General features: G+C 34.5%; 1 long non-coding RNA gene and 1 pseudogene across 2 annotated transcripts; both read left to right on the top strand.

The window, feature by feature from the left end:
* The first annotated feature begins 15,034 nt into the window (after positions 1-15,034).
* Positions 15,035-24,790, top strand: LOC145789465 (protein FAR1-RELATED SEQUENCE 8-like; annotated as a pseudogene). The gene is made up of 2 exons (XR_014327441.1): positions 15,035-15,229; positions 22,572-24,790. The product of XR_014327441.1 is annotated as a protein FAR1-RELATED SEQUENCE 8-like (transcript).
* Positions 19,526-20,032, top strand: LOC145823417 (uncharacterized). Its single transcript, XR_014365705.1, has 2 exons — positions 19,526-19,834; positions 19,945-20,032. It is a non-coding gene; the product is annotated as an uncharacterized LOC145823417 (long non-coding RNA).
* Positions 24,791-25,362: the final 572 nt, after the last annotated feature.

Below are 25,362 nucleotides of genomic sequence, written 5' to 3'. Positions count from 1 at the left end.
TTATACAAAAGATAAATCTCCAAGCAACATATATGATTTCAAAAATCTCAATAGAGAAGTGATAATATATATTCAACTCCACTTTCTTCATCAACAGATACATTCATATTATTATCCAAAAGCTCAACATCTTTCCCCTTTTTCCTTAGTTCAAAACCGATGATTTCCAAGATTTCCATCAAAACACCTATTCCTTTCAAAACACATTTAAAGGAGAGATTTTCAATATTTCCACCTAACTTATCAATATAACCATCTCCACAACATTTTCCATTAACCCATTTGAAAACCTTTTTTTTATACTCCCAAAACCAAACCTAAATCAAACCTTAAATGAAATCCACAACTCCCAAATCACTACACTTTTCAAGGAACACATAATGAGGCTAAGAATCATACAAAGAAGTTGAAGAAATCCCTACATCAAGATTAGAAGGAGAGAAGAACAAGATCCAAAGTTTGATGGAGCCGAAAACAAAAAAAATTCCAACTAAAATGTTCACCTCCACGAGCTCTACATTTTTTCTTGAAGCACTATAGTAACGAGGCTGACGGATTTGAGTGTATAGAGGTGTTTAGACAAGAACTAATAGAGAGAGAGGGAGAGAGAGAGATCAAAAAGTGAAAGAAAAAATCTTTTTCCCGTACTGATATATGTTGTAAAAAATGTGTATTTAAATAAAAATAAACAAATTCATATTTAATTAAATTGAAATTACAGAACAAGAAATCATAGGACTAAATCATACTGGAGATTACAACTTGATGAAATAAATATATAACAAAATATAATACTGAAATAATAAAATGAAGCAAACTGAAACCTGTGTGATACCACAGTCTCCTTAAAATAGATTCGGCGCCTCACTGTGGGTATTAGAGGTATGTCGGCGTTTGTTTCCCAAGATGCGACGATTAGAACCCACTAAGACAGAAGCACATTTTGTTTAGCGCTGGAGAACTAACAATAACAGCACTCTCTCACACAGGAAGAATATTATAAGAGCAGTCTGACTATGTAATTTGAGAGCAAAAAATTTCTATGTTCAAAACCAAAGAAGATGGTCTCTTTTTATACACAATGTGAGAGAAAGAAAGAGTCTTCCAGCAACAAATGCATTCAATTTTTGCAAAACTAAAGAATCAAATACACCAAAATAGATGGAAAATAAATGTATAAGTTACACACTTTATATATACATGTGTGTATATTAGCAATCACAATAATTTGACCTAGTCCAAAAAAGATTAGGCTGATAGGTCACCAACCTAACCTAGCCCAAACCTAACCTATTCCAGTAAGCCTCAAACCCAAGTTCTATGTACCACGGACCTGGACCTAGCCCAGCCCGGTCCGGGCGGATGGGCCACGCGCGTGTGTGGCATTTTTGCACAACCAACTTAGACCATAGTTTTGGCCCAAGCCCATCCTTGAAGCATCTATAACTCCCTTCTTTCAAAAAATTTGGATGCCCCAAAAGGCTCATGCCCTTATCAAAAACTTCAGATTTAAATATCAATCAATGCTTTCCTTTACAATCAATGTGGGATAGATACACCATTCCCAATATCTCATTCATGAGGCCAACTTTATGAGACAATTTATCATTCAATTCTTAATAGTTTTTAGACATTCTTTTTGTGGTGTAAAGATCTTGTTACAAAGAATCTAGACTGATTTGATCACACCTCAACTGGTGATTGGAAGCCACTTTAATTTTACATTAAAGTCATCATAAAACCATTTTTTTCTAACAATATATGCACAAACTGCTCGAGCGACCAAAACACTGCTCGAGCGTCAAATACAAAGAACTGCTCAAGTGACCAAATCATAGCTCGAACGCACAATGACCCCCTCCTAGTAGTTTGGACTTGCAAAGAGACCACTCAAGCGAAGGAAAGATCGCTCCAGTCTCAAACACAAAATATCGCTCGAGCGACCAGCCCATGGCCCGAGCGAAGAACACCCCACTCCCAAAAGTTCAGACTGCAAACACAGATACTGAAAGAACCAAAGACCGCTCGAGCGAAGGAAAGACTGCTCGAGCGAGCTCAACAACAAACAGATAGAAATTCCTTTGAAATTCTAATTCCCAACCTGTTCAAAACATGACCATCAACTCCAAACAACTAATCCCACATTACAAGAAGACAACAAAGGGTATAAATAACAACCATGAGTATTAGATCTCGGATCAAAGAATATAAAAGGGTCGGGTCTTAACCCAAGCCGCTATAACAATGTTTTACAATTATAATAGTGCTAGCATTACACTCGTACTATACGCGGTCTAACACAAATAATTAAAACTTAATATTAATTTTATATAGTAATTAAAAAATATTTTTAAAATGTAGAAGAAAATAATTTAGAATCAAGTAAATTTTAATTATTTTCACTAATATTACAATTAAGGTTTTTTTTTTTCCAGCCTTGTCATTAATGGTATGTTCTAAGAATTAAATAACAAAAACATGCGTTATAACATAATTAATAAAAAAATAAAAATAGAAAATAGAGTAAATTACAAAAACTGCACTTATAATAAAACATAAATATATTATGTTATTATTGTTTTGCAATTATAGCTTGTATTATGTTAGAGTTCAACCAATGATATATCAAATCATGTGTGTCAATTAACTTTTACTCATTTCTGCTTTTTGTAGAACTCGCAAAAAATTGTTAACATAAAAAATAAATTGTAGGATGAAATATAAAAAACAACAAAGTGAGTGTTTGAGAAGTGGATTTTTATGTAGGTTTTTTTAGTTGTAGGATATTATTGGATAAAAAAATTTTAGTGTTTGGGAAGATAGTTGAGTTTTTTTGTGGTTGGATGTGATGTTTGTGAGAGAAAAAGTGAAATAATTATGGGATTGGATGTAATATTTGTTGGAAAATGGTTTGGAAAATCTGGGTAAAAATAGATTTTTTCCTAACTTTGGTCTAATATTTAGGTGGGACCCGTGCATCTATTTTCGCAGGTCAAAGTGGTAACGCGTTCTATGTCGCGTTGTGATTCACGTGGTATATTTGGTTGCTCAAAACCATTACCGAGTGAATGGAAAATTGAAGCCAAAGTATGCTCCATGGAAATGGAGTTTTGGTGAAAAATCCTTAAAGATTTGAATAAGGCTTGTCTCACATTAATTTGGTGAGAAGTTTTGAATGGATTTATAAGGCATGTGTTTGGTACTTGGGGTATGCCCCAAGGGGTACCCAAGTGTTTTAGAGAAGGAGATTATAGGCAAAATAGGCTAGACCCATTGGACCCAAAAATCACCACACACGCGCGTGCCGCCGTCTGTCTGGTCGGGCGGGCTGGGTTGGGCTTGTCCGGCCCAATACCTATCTTTTTTGGCCAAAAATATTTGAATTTAATTTTATTTTTGGTAAAATAAAATCTAGAATTCAAATTAAATCAGAAATAATCTGCTCCGATTTTTCTGTACACCCAAACAAGGCCCTTCTCGTTTTTATCTGTTTGAATTTTGAACCAACTGATTTAAATCTGATTAATTCAAAACCAAACAGGTTTCATACCTGTTCAAACAGGTTTGCACCTGTTTAATTCAAAACCTGCAGCCACCAATACATCTATAAATAGGACAGCCCTCATTTGATGTTTGAACATTCAGAAATTTCGTACTTCACCTCTGCAAATTAATTTTTCATTTTGCTATATTTTATTTCTTGTGAGAAAGAGTATAAAAACTTAATGTGTTCGTGAAGCAAACAATTTGTAGTGCTGCTATTATTTGTAGTTGATCATATCATCTTGGGAGATAGACGTCCAAATTCTGAAAGTACCGTGGAGATGACGAATCTGTCTTAAGGACACAGTGTCAAATACCGGACTTGATTAGATAATTATTCAAAGAAATTAATCAAGTAAGTTGTTTCATTTATTATTCTGTTTTATTTGTTTATTTAATCAGATTTCAATTTTGTTTTTGTAACAAAATAAAATCTGTTTTTATTATTTGTTTTTATTTCGAGTTTGATTTTAGTAATCAAACAAATTCTCTCATTTCTTTTATATTCTGGTTGTTGTTAAGTACACAACTTAATTTAATCTATTTAAATACAGTGAAGATTTTCCAATAATATTTTATTTGGATTTGTTTTTTTTTTGATATTGCAAAAAGTTTGTCTTTTAGTATAAAAAATCAAAAAAAACCCAACCCACAAACTTCCCAAACACCACCTTAAGAAAGTAGTCATTTTTTCTAGTCACCCTTCAAAGTAACTTTTACCTTGCTAAGCATAGTAGTAAAATCCCTCCTCCAATAGATTAATTACGATCAAGTTAACCATTGAAAATAAATATTAAACTTGAGTTTTGGTTTGGCTAGTCTAGTATTCAGTTCACCTTAAAGCCATTCTTTTGGTCCGACTGCGCCTAGATCAATTTTTTTTCTCTTAATTTTTAAATTAATATATATATTTTAAATGTTTCACATTAAAAAATTAAGAAACTAATATATAACATATTTAAGTATAAATTATGAAAAAAAAAATTACCACACCTCTAAGAGAACTGTCACTTACTATTTTATTAGTTAAGTTAAATATATTTGTCACGTTGGAGCATTTACTAATATAATTTATCTAAACAATAATTTCTATAATTTATATAAAAATATACAAACTTTTTCTTTATTCATTACAAAATTATACAGAATCTACACTTTAAATAGTGTTTTCATAAATTTTTAAAAGTTACTCATAAATTAATTTTTTTGGACTATTTGAAGTAATATTTAATTTATTTCAAAATTGTACATATATTTAAATAGTATTTACAATAAGAGTCATATAAATTATTTAAATTTATATGTTAAATATTTAAATAATTAAGGTCATACGATAACTATTTTGACCATATGATGCATCTTATTTAAATCTTAAAGAATTTATTTAATAATGATATTATATATATATATATATATATATGTTATGTAACACTCCAGAATAATAACAACAACCCATAACATGATCTTTTGCGAAAAGTATAACTTACAATAATTTAATAATCTCATTAGAACTCATTAATCATACAAAAGGTAACATATGCATGTATACATTCATAAATCTTAGATCTTGAATCTATATCATGTGCCAATAGTAAATGAATCTAAACAAAAGGACATATAGATAAGTTTATGCCCTAATAGCTACATATTTTCAAGTCAATGCTTGGGTACAACAAAAGTGAGTTAAACTCAATACAAATAAAATCCAAGGCTTGTACAAAATAATTACACAAAAGAAATGAAAATGAACTCTCGGCTCCAAATCCTCCCAAGCTATGTCCTTGGTAGAGACATATCATCAACACATGAAAGTTGTTTTAAACATAGGGTGAGCTAAAACCCAATAGAGATACTTTAACACAATATATAAAGCTTAATGAAGTCACAAAGTGAATGTATATGCATGCCATTTGCCAAACACTATACTTTTTCCATCTCAAAACAATGTATGCCAATATTATATATCAATTCATGAAAAATATCATTTTATATCAGAAAATAGGGCAGTGGATATAAAACACTGGGAATCTCTAGATATGTGTCTGCCAGTAGGTTATACAAGCACTATTAAAGCCATTTTACTAGTACTAATCGAAAGGATCGACGCCTAACTGCGAGAGTTTCTAGACTTTCACCAAGGACACATAGAATATAATAACCACAACCACACCTCTAACCAGATTCACCAAGGTACACGCCCATTTTTCTCAAAACAATATATTTTCAATGTTCAAGTATGAAACAATGCTCAATGCAAGATATATAAGTAATTAGTTTCAATTTATCAAATCCTCATGTAATTTCTATGACAATCAAAACTATCCTCCACCGATAGCCCAAAACATATATTTCTACTCAATAGATAATTTTTTAACAACAGATACAATCACATAATTTTCAAAATGGGAGCAATAATACATATCTAACTTCACTCTCATTGTCAACAGATGCATTCCTTCTATCTTTTCAAAACCCAACATCCTTTCTCTTTTCTTTCATAAATCAAATATCAATTATTTTCAAACAAACCTCATTTTACTTTCAAAATCACATTCAAGTAAGGGAATTCCAACATTTCAACATAACCCAACATTTTATATACTCTCACAACCTTTCTCAAGAATTTATTTGAAAAACCTCTCTTTTACGTTTCAAAATCAAACCCTAGGTTTAACCTAAAATTCCCAAATCACTAAACATTTTCAAAGAGCAAATAACTAAGCTAAGAATCATACCAAAGGTTGAAGAAATCCCTACCTTAAGATTAGAAGAAGAAAAGAGCAAGTGTTGAAGTTTGGCGGAACTGAAAATGAAATCTGTTCTGATTAGATCGACCTCATCGACGAGCTCTATGTTTTACTCTGAAGCATAATGGTGGTGAAATCAATGAATTGAGGTGTATGGAAGGATTTTAAGCAAGAACTGGAGAGAGAGAGAGAGAGAGAGAGAGAGAGAGAGAAAGAGAGAGAGAGAGGGAAGAAATTTGGTTTTGGGAGGTTTTAGAAAGAGAGAGAGAGAGAGAGAGAAAGAAAGGGAATGAAAAAGTAACAAAAAATCCCTTTCTCCGATCTGATATATGCACAGACCGCTCGAGCGACCAAACCATCGCTCGAGCGTCAGACACAATAAGTTACACCGCTCGAGCGACCAAAAACATCATTCAAGCATACAATGACCCCCTCCCAAAAGTTTGGACCTGCAAAAGACCGCTCGAGTGAAGATTACTCATGCCTAGAAGTTTTATAAGTCTGCAACAATACTGAGAGATCTCAAAGATCGCTCAAGCAACCAAATCATCGCTCGAGCGAACCCAAAGTGAAACAGACAATAACTCTTATGAAAAACTAACTCCCAACCTATTTCAAATACAACTAACAACTTAGCTCAACTATCAACAAGATGATAAAGGGCCTGAATAACAATTATAGGTACAAAATCCTGGATCTAAGAGTACGAAAAGGGTTAGGTCTAAACTGGAACCGTTATATGCTACAGTATAACGAACATGCAATTAAAAGTCACATATGTCATTGATAATACAAATTGTCTGGATCCGACCAAATCTACTTGATTTTAGACCAATTGTTTTTGGTTCAAGCCACTAAAACAGTTCTCATAGTTTGAATTATAGACCTCTATTTTTAATTTTTTAATTGTAATAATTTATTTAAATATTTTATAATTTAAAAATAAAAATCAATCCAATAAATGAATAAAAAAATATAATTATATATAAAATAATGTAATTGAGTTAGCTCACAAACTTATATTTTTTGCTCACTTTTAAATTTTATAGCGATTTCGGTCTTGACCTGACCCTTGTTGTATTCTGGATATTGGTTTCATGGCTTCCTATTATCGATTATATCCTGCTTCTCTTGTATTTTCCTCAAATTTGGCTATTGGGTTGTTGTGGTTGTGTTTGGAACAGGTTGGTCGCTTGGTTTTCAAACCTTTTGTTGTCCAGATTTTTGTCCTCCGCTCAAATGGCACTTCTTGGGCTCGAGTGGGCTTTGCGAACTCTCAGTACTTCTACAAGTCTACAAAATTACAGGGAGAGTGTATTCTATGCTCAAGTAGCATTTCCTATGCTTGCGCATTGGTCTATTGTTTGCAAAACTACTAGAAGTGTGCATTTTGTGCTCGAGCGGAACGACTTATTGTGTTGATGCTTGAGTATCACTTCTTGTGCTCAAGCAGACTATGCATATATCAGTTCGCAGCAGCATCCTCTTTTCATCACTTTTTTATAACTTTCTCGCTCAAAACCCTAGATCTAGAGCTCCTCTCTCTAAAACTCACACTCTCTTCACTTTTTCACCTAGATTTAGTGGTTTCTCCACCCTACTCTCTTTGATAAAAAGATAGAGCATCTCAAGGGTTACATTCTCATCCGAATAGAGTTGGATTTCGGTGTGTTTGAAGTGTCTCCATTCTCTCTCTCAACTTCTAAACTTGATGTAGAGACTTTCTACACTCTTCTATGAGTTTTAGCTTAGTTATTTGTTGATGTGGAAGAAATATTGGGATTTGAGGTGATTTTGAATAAACTTAGGGTTTTGGTTTAAAATCAAAAAATGTGGTTTTCGAATGTATGTATTGGAAATGGTTATGGGAGTAAATATAAGCTTGTGTTGTGTTAAAATGGTTGATTTTGGTGTTTGGGATGAAATTAGAAAAAAATGGGATTTTGCCGTAAAATGTCTCGAATAATTATTTTGTATAAATATGGAATTGGTATTGGGAATATAAAATTGAATGAATGTTTATATAAATGGTGGAGTTAGAAATGTATTACCTCGCACCTATGAAAAGTTGGATAATTTATCTATTGTAAAGATTGTATATCTATCTAGAAATATCTGTTTTGGGCTATTAGTGGAGGATAGCTATGGTTGTTGTAGAAATTGCATGAGAGTTAGGCAAATTGAAACTAATCTCTTAGCCGTTATCATTGAATATGATTATGATTTGTATACATTGTATATGTATGATGTTTGGGAGAAGAAAGTGGATGGACTCTGTCAAACTAAGTTTGCCTATGTGTTCAGGGTGAAAGTCTTGAAAACCGCACGCACATATACATGGGTGTCGATTCCCATGAATGAAATTTCCATAAAATGGCAAGTGAATGTATTTTTATGATAATTATAGTGGTTGGAGACCTGTGAGGTGTATCTTCTGTTTGATTGATTAAATGAAGTGGGTATAACTAATGAACCGAGATAAAATAAATTGAGATGTAAGTTTGGCATAACATGGTTTTGGAAAAGAGTTGTAAAGGATTTTGTCATTTGACATTGAACATGTGCATATTACTTATATCTTTGTTAAGATTCATATATTGTGATAGATTGTTTCTACTGGGTTTTGGCTCACCCTACTTGGGAAAAACTATTTTCAAGTGCAGGTGATATGCCTCCACCAAGGACTTAGCTTGGGAGGACTGTGGAGCTGAAGACTTAATCTTATTATTTTTGTACTTAACTTTTGTACAGCCAAAGGGCTTTAAATGTATTGGACTGAAAGTCCACTTTCGTTGTAACCAAGAACTATTTTGGAAAGATGTAAGCCTTTAGGGCATTTATTCTTTGTTTTGCTTCCAGTTCTATGTCATGATGTGATATATGATGTACATTCAGGGCCAGGCTTATGAATGTATAATTGCATTTGTCACTCTCTTGTATAATCGGATCTTATGTAATGGAAGGATTTTATACTCTGATACTTACTGTGATTCACATATTGTCTTGGTTGGTTTATTGTATTATTTTGAAGGCGTTACAACTTAGTATCAGAACGTACCGGATTTGAATACTTTGGGTATGTGGGAAGTCGTTAGTACCATAATGGGTCTGTCTCGCTTGACAGAGATGTTTTTATGTTTGTAATGTTTATGTGATTATATTGGTATGTGATTTAATTTCTAGGATGTTGGTCGAGTCCATGGGTTTCTAGGAGTCCTATTAGAAAAGCACTTGATCACTACTGTTTTTGATTGGAACTCTGGCAACGTCGCAGGACGATTATTATCCGGTAATGAAATTCATATGTGTTAATGTGATTATGTGTTTATGTGGAGTAAATTATTGTTTTCTACCGCATTAAGACGCGAGTGAGTTTGCTTCGGCACATTTGTAAATGTGCTAATCTTTTCTGTTACCTTCATTAGGATGTCAGGACGTGGACGTAGTGGTGGTAGGCATGGTAGGCCTAGAAGGCATGAGGTGCCTATACTAGATGATATTCTGGCACAAGAAAAGGGGGTTGGTAAGGCTAATGTGGCCGAACCAGTTGGTCAACAAGCCATGGGTGCCATAGCCCGCGAAATGGCCGGAGCTTTAAGGGAATCCATGGACATTCTCAAGGCTGAGAATCAAGTCCAGGCCCAAGTAGTTGAGGCAGGGCCATCTTTTCTGAAGCGAGAGTTTTTCTGGTCTAATCCGGATGAGTTTGTGGGTGATCCCAAGGAGCTACTGAAAGCAGATGAGTGGCTAGAACAGATAGTGAAAACGTTCGAGATGCTTGGCATCGAAGACGACGGGCTTAGGTTTAGGAATAAATCTCAAATTCCATAACTCTTCTTGAGGATTGTGTGAGAAACACATTCTAATTGTCATCATCGGGTAATCAAAAAGAAGTGCCCAAGTTTTAAAACTGGTCAAAATAGGGTGTCTACAGTTACTTTCACCGACATTAAAAATATAATAAAATATTCCAACTGCTAATGCTCCAACAAGAATTGATGTTCCTGAAGGACAATCTGCTGGTATAGTTATAATGTATCTAAGTCACGCTAGAAGCGTGGTAAACCTATCGGTGCAAACGACAAAGTTTCTTGAAAGAAGGAGACAATTGGTATTCATGAAGAAACCATATCTAGAGCTCTTAAAGAGGCCATATCCGCACTTCTAAAGAGGTGTTCCAGAAGAGACTATACCTAACACTCTTGAAGAGGCTAAACCCAAGAAAAAATTCTTAGTGCTCCTAGAGAGGCCCACAAAACAAATTATTATAAATCTATCTAAATCTCCTACTTATAAACCTCCTGAAGCAGAACCTCTAGAAAAAGAATCTCTTGAAGAATTATCCCCAAAAGTGGAACATCCTGAAGGGTTATCCTTTGAAATGGAAAAAGTACCTGAAAATAATAAGATCTCAATACATTAAACTGTTGTCAACAACATATTTTTGTTTAAGTTGCTCTTGATATTACTAGAAGTAATGATGAAAGCATTACTAGAAGTGATGATAATAATAAACTACAAACCGTCAAAGAATGATGACGTAGAAATAATTGGCCAATGTGGAAAGAAGCAATACAAGGAGAATTAAACTCGCTTACAAAAACGTGAAGTATTTGGACTTGTAGCCTAACCCCCTGAAGGGACATAGCCTGTCAAATATAAGTGGGCATTGTAAGATATAAGTGGGTATTTGCGCTACAACGCAATGAGAAAAATGAAATTACTAGATATAATGCGCAACTTATTGTGCAAGGTTTCTTGCAGAAACTTAGTATTGACTATGAGAAAACTTATTCACTTGTAATAAATGCAATTGCATTTAGATTTCTCATCAGTTTAAAAATCATAGAAAATTTAGATATGCTTTAATGGATGTGGTTACAGCATTTTGATGGATCACTAGATAGTGATATATATATATATATATATATAAGTCCCTGAAGAATTTAAGATGCTAAAAGTATTTAATTCAAAACCCAAAAGTGAGAAATCTAAATTTGCAATTGTTGCAGTATATGTTGAAGATTTAAATCTTGTAGAACTCCAAAAAAGCTTACATAAACTGCAGAATATTTAAAATGAACTTGAAAAGATCTTAGCAAAACGAAATTTTGTATCGGTCTACGGATCGAACATTTGCCAAATGAAATTATTGTTCATCAATTAAAAGTCTTGAAGCACCTTTATATGAAAAAACTCTCTTTTATTAAATACTCCAATGGTTTTCTCGCCCTCCAGAAGATGGTGAAGAAATTCTTGGTCCTGAAGTACTACATCTCAATGCAATTAATGCTATTATGTATCTTATAAATTGTACAAGGCCTAATATTGCATTTGCAGTCAAATTATTCACAAGATATAGTTCTACATCAATTCGAAGACATTGGATTGAGTGAAGCAAATATTACATTATCTTCGTGGAATAACTGATATGGGTTTATTTTATTCAAATAAATCAAGTCACAACTAATTGGGTATGCAAATGTTGGATATCTCTTTGATCCACATTGATGATACAGCCTGTTCTGAATGGAATGGATCGGACTGATCCACGCTTCACGAACCGGTGCCCGAGGTACCAAACCCACAGTGGAACCTGCACAAGAGTTCCACGGGGAACTGGGAGTCCCCCAGCGAACCCTCCGACGAGCAAGTTAGAAAGAGAGAGATAAAATGTAGAGATGGATTGGAGATAGAAAGCTTAAACTTCTTCTTGTCTTCGACGTCTGCTTATATCCTCTGGTAATCATTTCGTTGTCCCTTCCGACCTGTCATCTTGGCCGAAAGTCTATGCTCTAACTTGCCTTGTTCATGGTGAGGTCGTTCTGCCTCGACGGGAAGGGGTTATCGCAATAAATGCTGTAAGGGACTTCATTAATGATTGATGTGCAGTGCAATAACTTTGCAGGATCTTTGTCTGCTTACGTGGCTTGTCCTTCTCTTGCCACGTGTTCAAATGTCATTGGTCCTTAATGCCACGTTGAGTTCCAGCAACGCTGGGCTTTAGTAGTTGAATTATGTATTGGGCCTTAAGTGGTGGGCTATAACCTTTATGGGCTTGCCCATGTCACACATAAAGTCAAATCACAAACATAATATGTTTTTACTTATGGAAATAGTGCTATATCTTGGCAATCAGTAAAACATTGACTGCTACTTCTTCAAATCACTCAGAGATACTTGCGATTCATGAAGTAAGTTGAGAATGTATTTGGCTTAGATCCATAATCCATCATATTGCAGACATATGCGGATTGTCTTCAACTAAAGATAGTCCAATGATATTATATGAAGATTGCGTGTATCACACAGATCAAAGGAGGTTATATCAAAGATGAGCTCAAGTGATAATCGGGTTGATCTATATACTAAAGCACTACTGACTATACCATTTAAGAAGTTGGTGCATAATATTGAGATGCGTCGATATAAAAATCTATTATGTAGCTTTGAAAGGGAGTCATCAATATTAAGAAAATTTGCTGATTGTATTTTTTTTTTCCTTCGTCTAAGGTTTTTTCCCACTGAATTTTCCTTAGCAAGGTTTTAATGAGGCAATCTAAACAAATCACATACAAGAATATTGTATTCTTTTTCCTTCACCAAAGGTGTTTTTTCCCATTGGATTTTTCTTGATAAGGTTTTAACAAGGCATATTCTTAGTATATGGTTATCCAAAAAGGAGTATCGTAAATGTATGGACAACCATACCTTCATAGTTAAGTTAGCAAAATGTAGAAAGTTATAGAAGTAGCCGCACTAATTGACATTAACCAACCAATCATATACAAGTTGATTGCCTATATAAGCACATCAATGCATAACATGTATGCCATCCATCAGAGAAGGAAAAGAAATGATTGAAAGGATTCACTTTTGGCCCTTTACTTTATAGAATTTTCATTTGGTCACTTATTTTCTTTTGTTCTATTGTGGCTCTTTTTTCTTTGTTTCCTTTAGTTTTATAACAATTATTTTATATTCATCAGTTATATCTAGTCACACATTGAACCGCTCGAGTTCAACTTAACAAATAAATGAATTTTAAAATCAATCAAAGCATTTGATCTAATAATTATATAATATCTTTATAAAGTGAGATTTATGAAAAAAAATATAATACCTTTTATTGTGATAATTTATTTCTCTCTCATTATATACTTTGTTTTTATTAATTTTTTAATTATTATAAATTAATAAGTTCAAAGCCGACTTCATTTGACATCAGTTATTTTGATTAAATTAGTCAGTAAAAACAAACACATGTTAATTTAATCAATAAAATAAAGAGGATTTTTTTTAGGGTCTCTAGTATTAAGATTTTATAGTAGAAAAGACATCAAATATTTTCATATTGTCTAAGATCCCTCAAATCGATCTAGAGAAAATTCAATCTAGAGAATTTCTCTCCAAACCAAAGAAATTCTCTCTAAACCAGAGAAAATCACCTCATTACGTGCAGAGAATTACTCTGGTTTCAAACCAGAGAAAATTGAAATTTCTTTGAATTCAAACCAGAGAAATTCAAAGAAAATTGAAATTTCTCTGGCTTTGTTCCTTGGTTTTGTTCAAAAAAAATTAGAATTTCTCTGACTTTGTTCAAAGAAAATTTCTCTGGCTTTCTTCACAATTTTCTCTGTGAAGAAAGCCTTTGTCTTAGCTTATCTAACAATTCTACTCTAAAATTTATACCTATCAAAACAATTCTACAATTCACACAATAAACAATAGATAGTGAAATTCTCACTAATATTGCAAAAAAGTACAAATCCAAACTCTGATTTCTTTTGAATCCAAACTCCAATTTCTTCTGATTTCAATTTGATTTGATTTTCTTTGATTTTAATGGTGATGGAAGACAACGAGAGTTACGGTATTAGTGCTGTGGATTCGTCATTGTCGTCGCCGAAGACAAATCGACAAGACAAACAGAGACTCGAAGTCTTCAATCTCACTCGACTCCAACACTTGAATCACCAAGATGCCAATCTCCTTGGCGGAGGGGTTGGCAGGAAAAGAGGGGTTGGGGGCAAAAGAGAGAAGAGAGTGGCCCCAATGAGAGAGAAAAAGGAGGTAGAGGTGGGAGACAGATTAGAAATAGGTGGGGAGGATGGAGAGGTCGCGGACATTGCCGTAGAGGGTGGAGCGGGTGCGAGGTGGCGCGATCGAGGATGAGCCATTTCTGGCAGATGAAGGTGGTAGAGTTGTGACTACGAGTGTCGGAGATGACATCAATTATGTTTGAGAAGATTACTTCTGGGAGGTTGATCACGGTGGTGGAGGTGGAGGTGAAGGCAGAGGCAGCAACCATGTAAAAGAGTAAAGTGAGGTTTGGATTTAGAGAGAGAATGAGAGATGAAATAGGAAAGGTAGAGAGAGGGAAATGAGATTTGATTTGAAACAGTCAAATTTCTCTATGATATATGGGTGTGGGGTTAAGGGACCTTAGATATCACAAAATAATATTGTAGATCTCTTCCATTACTAAAAATGAGAGAGAGACCTTAAACTAATTTTTCATTTAATAAAATGTCACATTCAAACCATAATTATTTTAATTTTTTTCTCACAACAATCATCACATCAATTATAAATAATTAAAAAAATCAAAATTTATCTCAAAAATAACTTTTTAAATCAAATTAAAATAATAAAAAAATCTAAAAAATTACTCTTCTCAAAACGAGTACATAAAAATAAATAAATAAATAAATAAAGGACCGAGCTCGAGCCACCACCAACAAACAAGGCCCACCGCACAGCCCCGGTTGTCATTTACGTCACAAAGAGGCGGAAGAGCTGGTGGGCGTGGGGGTGGGGTTAGGGTAAAACTAGACTGCGACACAACCCCGCCGTCAAAACGCCTCTCCGCAACCATGTCCGGCGGCTTTTCTCCCACGGACGAGCCCTTATCGCCTACCCCAGATCTCGACATCACCGTAAGTCCTCCCAATTCTCTTCTTTTTCTTCTTCTAATTTCTCTACTCTCTGTTTTAGCTTTTCAAAGATTCCATTTTTTTCACCATTTGAGTTGATAATCCACACGCAAAGAACCCTCTGTTTGTTTCCTGAGAAAATTGACGAATTGCAGGACTTCAGTTTCTGCTGTCAAGTCCCCATCCGGAATTAGAAGAAGAAAATAAAAAGAGAAAAAATTGGTACTGAGAGTTCAAATGTACTGAAACAAACTAAATTTGACCGGCCTAATTGATTTAATATCGACCAAGTCCAGTTGAAAACTCATAATTTTCAATCTTTAACCTTTATTTTCTGTTCCTGTGGTTTCTTAGCTGGGCTTGATAAAGTACGAGAATACATCTTAATGAGGATCATGGATAATTGGGCTCATATATTCGAATTACGGGACAAATTCTCAAAAATATGTAGGCAGCTTATGAAGAATTGTAGGATAATGGGGTTGTTTGGTGGAGCTTATCTAAGTTGTTTTAAACATTTTTTAGTATGGAGTTTTGCTAGACCCGTTTGGTGCAACTTCTGCGTATAGCTTATTAGGCGGAAATAGTTTAAATAAGTTGAAAAAAGTTGACTTCTAAAAGCTGGATGAGGGATGCTTTTGGCTTATGCTTTTAATTTATAATAAGTTTCAAGCACTGATATGTGGAAATGAAATTGGAGAATGCTATGCCTAGTTTATAACATAGGGCATTGAATGTAAGACCTAGTTTGAACCTTTAACTTTGAGTTCAATGATGTTAATTAATAATAATACATATGACGTGTGATATATAAAATGTTGTTGTTGTATTCTATAAAGTTTGGGGAGGGGAAGCATATTAGATTTGAGAATATGCTAAAAGAAAGAAATTTTGTCAAATAAAACTCCTCAACAAGACTATAGACATAAAACCAACCACGTAAAAGAATCCTAACCATACATGTCAGATGGTGGGGTCTGAGGTCCATTATAAAATATACAATTACACTCAAATTGTTCTACCTATGTTGTGTGGTTGGTTTTGTGCCCATCGACTTATTAATAATTACTTTTTTTGGTGTGTACTTAACGTAAACGTGGTGGAGGCTTCAGACAAAAACTTTGTGTAATGATTCATCACAAGTTGTAATCATACAATTTTCACCAACGACAATTGTGGTTTGTTATTTTGTCTACTATATGGGCTCTAACACATGAATTGTGAGGAGTTTTAGTACTCCGCAGGTAACTTCAATCTGGTTAACAACCAAAGTTCACTATGTTATATACTTTATTCAAGATGTGTGGGAAATTAATTGATAAGGAACAAATTCTAGCAGAAGATTTGTACTATGGATGGATTTGTTTCTATCTTCTGATTATTACTTATATGCATTTGGAACATAATATATAATTTTTGACAAGTAGGATGATTTTACTGAAATTTGCATGATTTATTTTGGCGACAAATTTTTTGTTGACAAGTTTATATGTAGATATATATAATTTTGGCCATCTTGGAGTTAACCTGGTATTATCATAAGACAGTAATGCTTGTGCAAGTCTGACTTGGACAAGAGGTCTCCACGCCTAAGAAGTATGGACACGGACACGTGACATGACATGGATACAATACGGACATGCCGACACGTTAACTTTCAACAAAAAAAAAAAAAACACGACACGTGGGGGACACGTATGAAATATATAATTTTATATATTTACTATATGTTATATATATGAATATATCATTCAAAATTAATAAAAAATGCAATATGACACTAATCCTTACAAATTTATATGGTTTTTGTTTTATTATTGTATCTTAAGTAATTTTGTTGAAACTTATAATTAGTTTCACATGTGTTTAATCAATAGACACGTGTGTTTAAGAGATATACACGTGTGTCTCCAAGTGTTCACAGAGTGTCTGGGTCTTTAAAAAATATTAAAAAATAGGACACGTTTTGAAGAGTATCGGACACGTGTCGAGAAAGTGTCCAAAGGGCGTCGGTGTCCAACATGGACACGACACGGATACGTCATCTTTTTAGAAGTATCCGTGCTTCTTAGCTCTACGCAAACTGTTGTAATCCAGTCAATTAATGTTCAGTTCATTCAGAATGAAAATGTGAACCTTATGTTTGGGATGTCAAGCTTTTTCAAATTAAATTTGAAATGTGACTTAGGTTATGGATTAGTGTATCAAGTGTTGCCTTTGACTCAGCAGAGCTAGTGAATTTATGAGACTCGTTCTAGTGAATGTGGATTAAATTACTTGAATTAACTGACTGGCAGTCTTAGTGATGCAGACTCACAAGTTCAAATTGGAAAACAGAATTACTGGAAGAGTAGATATGCTGAATGGAAAATGGATGAAGCAGCAAAGAAATGGATATGCTGGATGACTGGATCAGTGTTGTCAAAGGCGCGCCTAGGCGCAGGGCGAGGCGAGGCGCACCATCTGCGCCTGTCGAGGTACCAGGCGAGGCGACTTCATCCAGGCGAGCGCCTTAGACGCGACTGGATCAAGGCGCGAGAGGCACAAGGCGATTGCCTATGCGCGACTGTGTGTTCAAGTTGTAGATCCCATCTAACGACTCAGATGAACCTAATCGACCTAATCAAAGGCCTCGTAATCATAGAGGATTACGACTCATGGACCATATGAGCCAAATAGGGCTCAGATAACCCTAATCGAAGTCGCCTCTTCCTGTCTTCCTCTTCCTCTGCGACTACGATCAACTTCGATCAACTTCGCAGGTTCGATTAGGGTTCGCAGGTTCGATTCGCAGGTTCTACTTCGATCAACTTCGCAGGTTTCAACTTCGATCGACTTCAGCTCTGTGATTCGTCTTCGATCGCAGGTTCTCCCCTTCCCCTTCTTCTTCGTCTTCGATCTCGAGTGATTTAATTTTTTTTTTCTTTTATTTTTTTTTTGAACTGTTTTGCTTTTATTTATTTATTTTTTTTCTTTTATTTTTTTTTCAACTATTTTGCTTTTATTTATTTTTTTTTCTTTTATTTTTTTTTCAACTGTTTTGCTTTAATTTTTTAATTTTTTATTTTTTTTCCAATTATTTGAGTTGAGTCTGAAAAAAAATAGGAAGCCTAAAATTGATTATGATAAATAAATAAATAAATAAATTAATTCATAAATAAATAAATAAATTAATTGATTATGATAAATAAATAAATAATTTTTTTTCAATTATTTGACTTTCATAACCCTGATTATTACATAAACAAATAAATAAATTAATTAATTCATACATAAATACATAAATAAAAAAATAGATATATTACATTCATTATGATTATACTGAAATTGATTCATCATTATACTGAAATTAATTAATTCATTATTCACCTTTAATTAAAAAAATAGAAAATTGATTCATAACATTAATTAATTCATACATTACATACATTACAAGAAAATTAAATGTAACATAAGAATGAATGTAATGGAATGTAATGTACATTAATTAATTAATTCATCATTAATTAAAAAAATAGAAAATTGATTCATACATTACATACATTAATTAATTCATCACATAACATGCATTACATTCATTATACTGAAATTATTTTTTTGTTATTTATTTTTTGTGTTGTGTAGCAAGTACTAAGTAAAAAATGACATCGGAAAGTAATAGAAAAGATCCGGCGTGGCAATATGCCCATTTGGTGGAGGAGAATAATTTAAACAAGTTTGAGTGTAATTTTTGTGGTAAAGTATCAAATGGAGGTGTTTATTGGGTGAAACAACACCTTGCGGAAGGTTATAGGAATGCCACTGCTTGCCCGAAGTGTCCTTCTCATGTAAGAGAAGAGATTAGAGAGTTCTTGTCCAAAAAAAAGACACAAAAAGAAGAAATGAACATGTTGCCTGATTTCGATGACATGGACATGGAAGATGAAGATGAAGATGATGATGTCGTTGAGATCAATGTCAATCAACACCGCAAGTTGACAAGTAGTAGCCAAGGTTCATCCAAATCCAAATCCAAATCAAAAACGCCAAAGAGAAAAGGGCCTATGGGTGTTTACTTCACACCCAATCCTGAATCAGTGGTGAAAAATCGAAAAGACCAAGCAAAAGGGAAACAAACCAAAATTGATGCAAATGACCCTTATAAAAAAGAAATGAGAGGTCGGGCACTACAAAGATTTGCAAGGTGGATGTATGATGCTGGCATCCCTTTTAATGCAGTAAATTATGAGAGTTTTGGACCAATGATTGAAGCCATTGGCCAATATGGTCCTGGTATGAAGCCACCGATATACGATGAAGTGCGGGTTACCCAACTCAAAAAAGAAGTGAAACATACTGAAGATTTGATGAAGTATCATAAAGAGGATTGTGCAAAATACGGGTGTTCCATAATGGCAGATGGTTGGACTGATAAGAGAGGAAGGACATTGATTAACTTTTTAGTTAATTGTCCAAGAGGAACCATGTTTGTTGAGTCGGTTGATGCTTCTAGCTATTCAAAGGATGGGCAAAAGCTATTTGAATTACTAGACAAGTTTGTGGAGAAAGTTGGAAAAGAGAATGTGGTGCAAGTTATCACTGATAGTGCTGCAGCTAATGTGTTGGCGGGTAAGAATATTTCTTCATTTCTTACATCAAAATTGTTTACTCATAGTTTGTTTTGTATTTAAAATTTAAAAACTTGAAAATAATAATTCTTCATTATTGTTACATTATAGGGAGGTTTTTGGAAGCTAAGTATGAACACTTGTATTGGACACCATGTGCTGCTCATTGTTTGGACTTGATGTTAGAAGACATTTTCAAGATACCTAGACTGAAAAAGACATTTGAAAGGGGTATTGCAGTACATGGCTACATTTACAATCGGCCTACGTTGCTAAACATGATGAGGCACTTTACAAATTTGAAGAATTTGATCAGGCCTGCAAAAACTAGATTTGCAACCGCCTTTTTGACTTTGTCTAGGATGCATCAACAAAAAAACAATTTGAGAAAGATGGTCACCTCCGAAGACTGGACCTTAAGCAAATGGGCAAAGGAGCCACAAGGTAAAAGAATGGCACAAACTTTGTTGATGCCTTCATTTTGGAATACTGTTGTGTTTGCCCTTAAGGTCTCGGGTCCTCTTGTCAAAGTGCTTAGATTGGTTGATACCGAGAAGAAACCTCCCATGGGATACATTTATGAGGCAATGGATAGGTTCATTTGATCATAAAGAAGAGAAGTATAATGAAATTTTCGAAATCATTGACAAAAGATGGATGTTCAATTGCATCGACCTTTACATGCAGCTGCACATTTTCTTAACCCAGAATTCTTTTACCCAAAAGCGTTAGAGGTGCAAAGAGATCATGAGGTGATGAATGGGTTTTATGAATGCATGCAAAGGTTGGTCCCGGATGCCACTGTTCAAGATTTGATCACTAATGAGATGAGTATTTATATGAAGGCTGAGAGTCTTTTTGGCAAGTCTGTTGCGATTAGGCAAAGAAATACAAGAGCACCAGGTAATATATTATAGACTCATAGAGTTTATTTTTAGTAATACTTTTAGTAAAACTCAATACTTGGTAACAATTATTTCTAACTAGTGGATTATCGCAGCTGATTGATGGGCATCATATGGTTCTTATACTCCAAACTTGCAAACTTTTGCCATAAAAGTCCTTAGCCTAACATGTAGTTTATCGGGTTGTGAACGAAATTGGAGTGTATTCGAACATGTGAGTATTTAACATTCTAACTAATTTTTTGTTCAATTCAAATATTTTTTATTCTCATTATATAGAATTTAATATCTTTTTAATAATTGCAGCTTCATAGCAAGAAAAGAAATAGATTGGAACAACAACGTCTCAATGATTTAGTGTATGTCAAATACAATAGAACATTGAGATTTAGGTATGGCATGCGCAACACTCTTGATCCCATATCTTTGCAAAATATTGATGAAAGCAATGAGTGGTTGCTTGGGAGGATGGATGGAGAATCAGATGAAGATAATGAGCCTGTGTTTGATGATGATGATGGCTTGACGTGGGCCATTGTTGCTAGAGCTTCTGGAGTAGAAGAAAGTAGCCATGCAAGTAGAGCAACAAATTCACGCTCAAAGGCACAACCGAGGATATCTAAATCATCAACATTGACTCCACTTCAATTAATAGATGAAGAGGAAGCGGGCTCAGATGACACAGAGGAGGAAGATGTTGAGGGATACAAATCAACTGATGGAGAAGAAGATGATAGTTTGCTTGCGATTGATGTTGAGGATGATGATTGACTGACATCGACCTAACCTACCCTTTCTTTTGATATTGATGTTTTTAAGTGTTAAGACATATATTAGTATTTGTTGGATATTTATGTTTTAGATGTTTAGTGTTTATGTTTTTATTTTATTGAATGTGGATTATTTGATCTTTGAAAATTGAAATGTTATGTAATATGCACTTTCATGGCTTTGAGAATTATTCTATATTTTGTCTTGAATCTTGATTACTTTTTATTTTTTAAAAAATTGTAATAGTACTACGAATGATTAGTCTATATTAATTTTTCTATTTTTTACGAATACTGTGCGCCTTACTTCAATAAAGCCCGCGCCTCGCCTTGCGCCTTGCGCCTAGGCTCCAAGAGACCTTCGGCGCCTTAGTGCGCCTTGAGCCTTTAAAAACACTGGACTGGATCAGCGGAGAAAATGGCTGATAGGAATTTAGATGAGATATCTGGGTGTGTGCTAGATCAGTCAGATTCACAAGAATGGCACAGAGCTGATATATTCAAGGTTTCAAAGAGTCAGATAAAAGAGCGTTCAAGCAAGAATTAATGAAGTTCTAGAGTTCAAACTGTTATTTTTAACTACCAAAAACATTCCTTCATTTTGATAACATGCCAAGAACGTTTGGTGAAAGTGATGACTATCAACATGTCACTAGTCTAGGAGTATATATGGGAAAGTAGTAATTCTGCTTTGTTAAATCATACATGATTGTCAATGACAAATTACAACCAATTTCAGTTTCATTTACTAGATTCTATAACAAGATAAATATTTCTTGCTTGGAGTCCACTGATGCTCGCTCAGCCAGTCAAGTTCTTGGCTAAAAAAGATTCAAAGACATTCCTCAATGGGAAAAAAGGAAAAGAAAAGAAAAAACATTTGGTAAAACATACTTGATTGGCATTATCTTTTCCATCATATATCTTGTTTTTTTGGTTTGCTACTTTTCTTGTTGAGTTGTTGTTAATGATTATTTTTATTCTTGCTGTTCATGTTCTATTTGGTGATGTTGTTGATCACTAACAGTGAGTGTTGTTGGTTCTTCTTATTCTGCTACTTCAGAAAGATGGTGATCATGTGCTTGAATTTGGAAGCAATGATCAAGTGCTTAGGATAGAAAGCAACCACAATGAAAACAATAGTGATCGAATGCTCGAGATTGAAAGCAATTATCATGAGGATGGAGGAGACTGATGCAACAATTGATCAAAATGGTGGAGAGGATTATCATCCACCAGTTGTGGGGTTGGAGTTTGAGTCATATGATGATGCTTATAATTATTATAACTGCTATGCCAAGGAGCTGGCATTTGCCATCAGGGTCAAATCTTCATGGACAAAACGTAACAGCAAAGAGAAGCGTGGTGCGGTACTCTGTTGTAATTGTGAGGGTTTCAAAACTATAAAAGAGGCAAGCACTCGAAGGAAGGAAACTAGAACTGGTTGTCTGGCAATGATAAGATTGAGGTTGGTGGAATCCAATAGGTGGAGAGTCGATGAAGTTAAGCTTGAACACAACCATTTATTCGATACTGAAAGGGCTCAAAACTCCAAGTCACACAAGAAGATGGATGCTGGAGCCAAAAGAAAGTTGGAGCCATCTATTGACGTCGAAGTATGAACAATCAAGTTGGACAAAACCCCGGTCGTAGATACTGCAGGTTATGGTAGCTCGAGTGAAAGAGAAGTCAGTAACCATGTTGATGAGTCCAAGCGCTTGAAGCTCAAAAAAGGAGATGCACAAGTTATTCACAATTATTTTTGTAGTATGCAGCTAACAAATCCTAACTTTTTCTATGTGATGGATATCAACGATGAAGGCCATTTGAGGCACGTGTTTTGGATTGAACCTAGGTCTAGGGCTGCATATGGGTATTTTGGTGATGTCGTTGCACTTGACACGACATGCATGTCAAGCAAATATGAGGTTCCTCTTGTGTCTTTTGTCGGAGTAAATCACCATGACCAGTCAATTTTGCTTGGTCGTGGTCTGCCTGCAGATGAAACCCTAGAAACACATGTTTGGTTATTGAGGACATGGCTAACATGCATGTTGGGACGTCCTCCTCAAACCATCCTCACAGACCAGTGTAAGGCATTGCAAACTGCAATTGCAGAGGTTTTTCCTAGGGTTCACCATCGTCTTTGTTTGTCACTTGCCATGCAAAGCATTCTCGAGAATTCGGGGCAACTACGGGAATCTGAAGAATTCCGGACTGTATTGGGTAGAATTGTTCACAACTCTGTCAAAGTGGATGAATTTGAAATAGCTTGGGAGGATATGATCCAGCGTTTTGGAATTAAGGATCACAATTGGCTTCAAACTTTATATGAAGATCGAGAGCGATGGGCTCCAGTTTACTCGAAAGAGACAGTTTTTGCCGGAATGTTTGCTTCTCAACCAGGTGCGTTGACGAACCTATTTTTTGATGGGTATGTCCATAAAGAAACCTCTTTGAAAGAATTTTTTGACATGTATGAATTAGTTCTGCAAAAAAAGTATGAAAAGGAATCTCTAGATGATTTTGAGTCAAAAGAGTCCATTCCCATGTTAAAAACAAGATGCCCATATGAATCACAGCTCTCAAAAGTGTATACAAAAGAATTGTTCTTAAAGTTCCAAGAGGAAGTGGATATGATGGCTTCTTGTTTGAGCATAACACAAATTCATGCCAATGGGCCGATTGTCACGTACATGGTCAAAGAAAGGGAGGAAGATGGTAATCTAAGAGGAATCAAAAATTTCGAAGTTATGAGAAAGCGGGATTAGAAGTTCGCTGAATTTGTAGTTGCTTCAACTTCGAAGGTTATCTATGCCGACATGCATTGTGTGTTCTTACTTACAATGGTGTTGAGGAAATCCCAGTACAGTACATTCTGCCGCGATGGAGAAAGGATATGGAGCGTTTGTATGTACTTGATCTTGGATCCAATAGCATCGATATAACTAATCCGGTTCAGTGGTATGATCACTTGTGTAAAAAAGCAGTACAAGTTGTTGAGGAAGGGATGAGATCTCAAGATCATTACATGGCTGCTTGGCAAGCATTCAAGGAGTCTTTGAATAAGGTTCGTCTAGTGGCAGATAAGCATATGTAACCCTAAATAAGTTTCAGGTTTAAAATCTTTGTTCATATGCCGTCAATATGTTCATGTATAGAGCGATACTTCCTTCGCTGTATTTTTGTGGAAGTGTTTTTTTTTTTTTTTGAATAAATAATTTATACTGATAATAACAAATATTTAATGCAAATCCTCTTGTTGGATGCTTGGCATTGAAATTTATGAAAACAGAGCGACTGCTCAGCCTAAGGCAATGACTTGAATTTTGGTTTTATTTATTTGTTTATTTTGTTTAATTTCTTTCCAGCCCTCATGGGGGGTTTTCTTACAATAATTCTATAGACCGAACCAACTACAGAACTTGTTACAGAAAATATAGTTAGAGTAATATGAGTAAAGCAATCTCTTCAGGACTCTCCATCTGACGTGTATGGTGTTTAATGACTAAAATATCTTTCTTTTTTTTTTTTTTTCAGTCAATTGTTTTTAATGAAAATAAATAATTAGTTTAGATTGAAAATAAATTAAAAATTTAGAATTTATAAAAAGTTTTGGTTCACACATGATGGAATCTGAAAGATGTTACTTATTATTTATTTTTTGCAAAGAAAACGAGTATTAACTTTTTAGGATATAGAGATTTTTTTTTTTTTTTTTTTGGTGGTTAAAAATAGAATGTTAGTATGTTAGGTTACAAATTAAAGAGGCCGTTGCTGATTCATCAACTTGAACTCCAGACCTTCTATTCACTGTACTCTAAGGCGCGACTATATGTCACTCGATAACAAGA

The sequence above is a fragment of the Camellia sinensis genome, chromosome 4, assembly GCF_055761805.1.
Source record: "Camellia sinensis isolate YWXY chromosome 4, ASM5576180v1, whole genome shotgun sequence".
Taxonomy (NCBI): domain Eukaryota; kingdom Viridiplantae; phylum Streptophyta; class Magnoliopsida; order Ericales; family Theaceae; genus Camellia; species Camellia sinensis.
The sequence above is the reverse complement of the archived record's forward strand: the minus strand, read 5'-3'. Positions and strand labels throughout refer to the sequence as shown.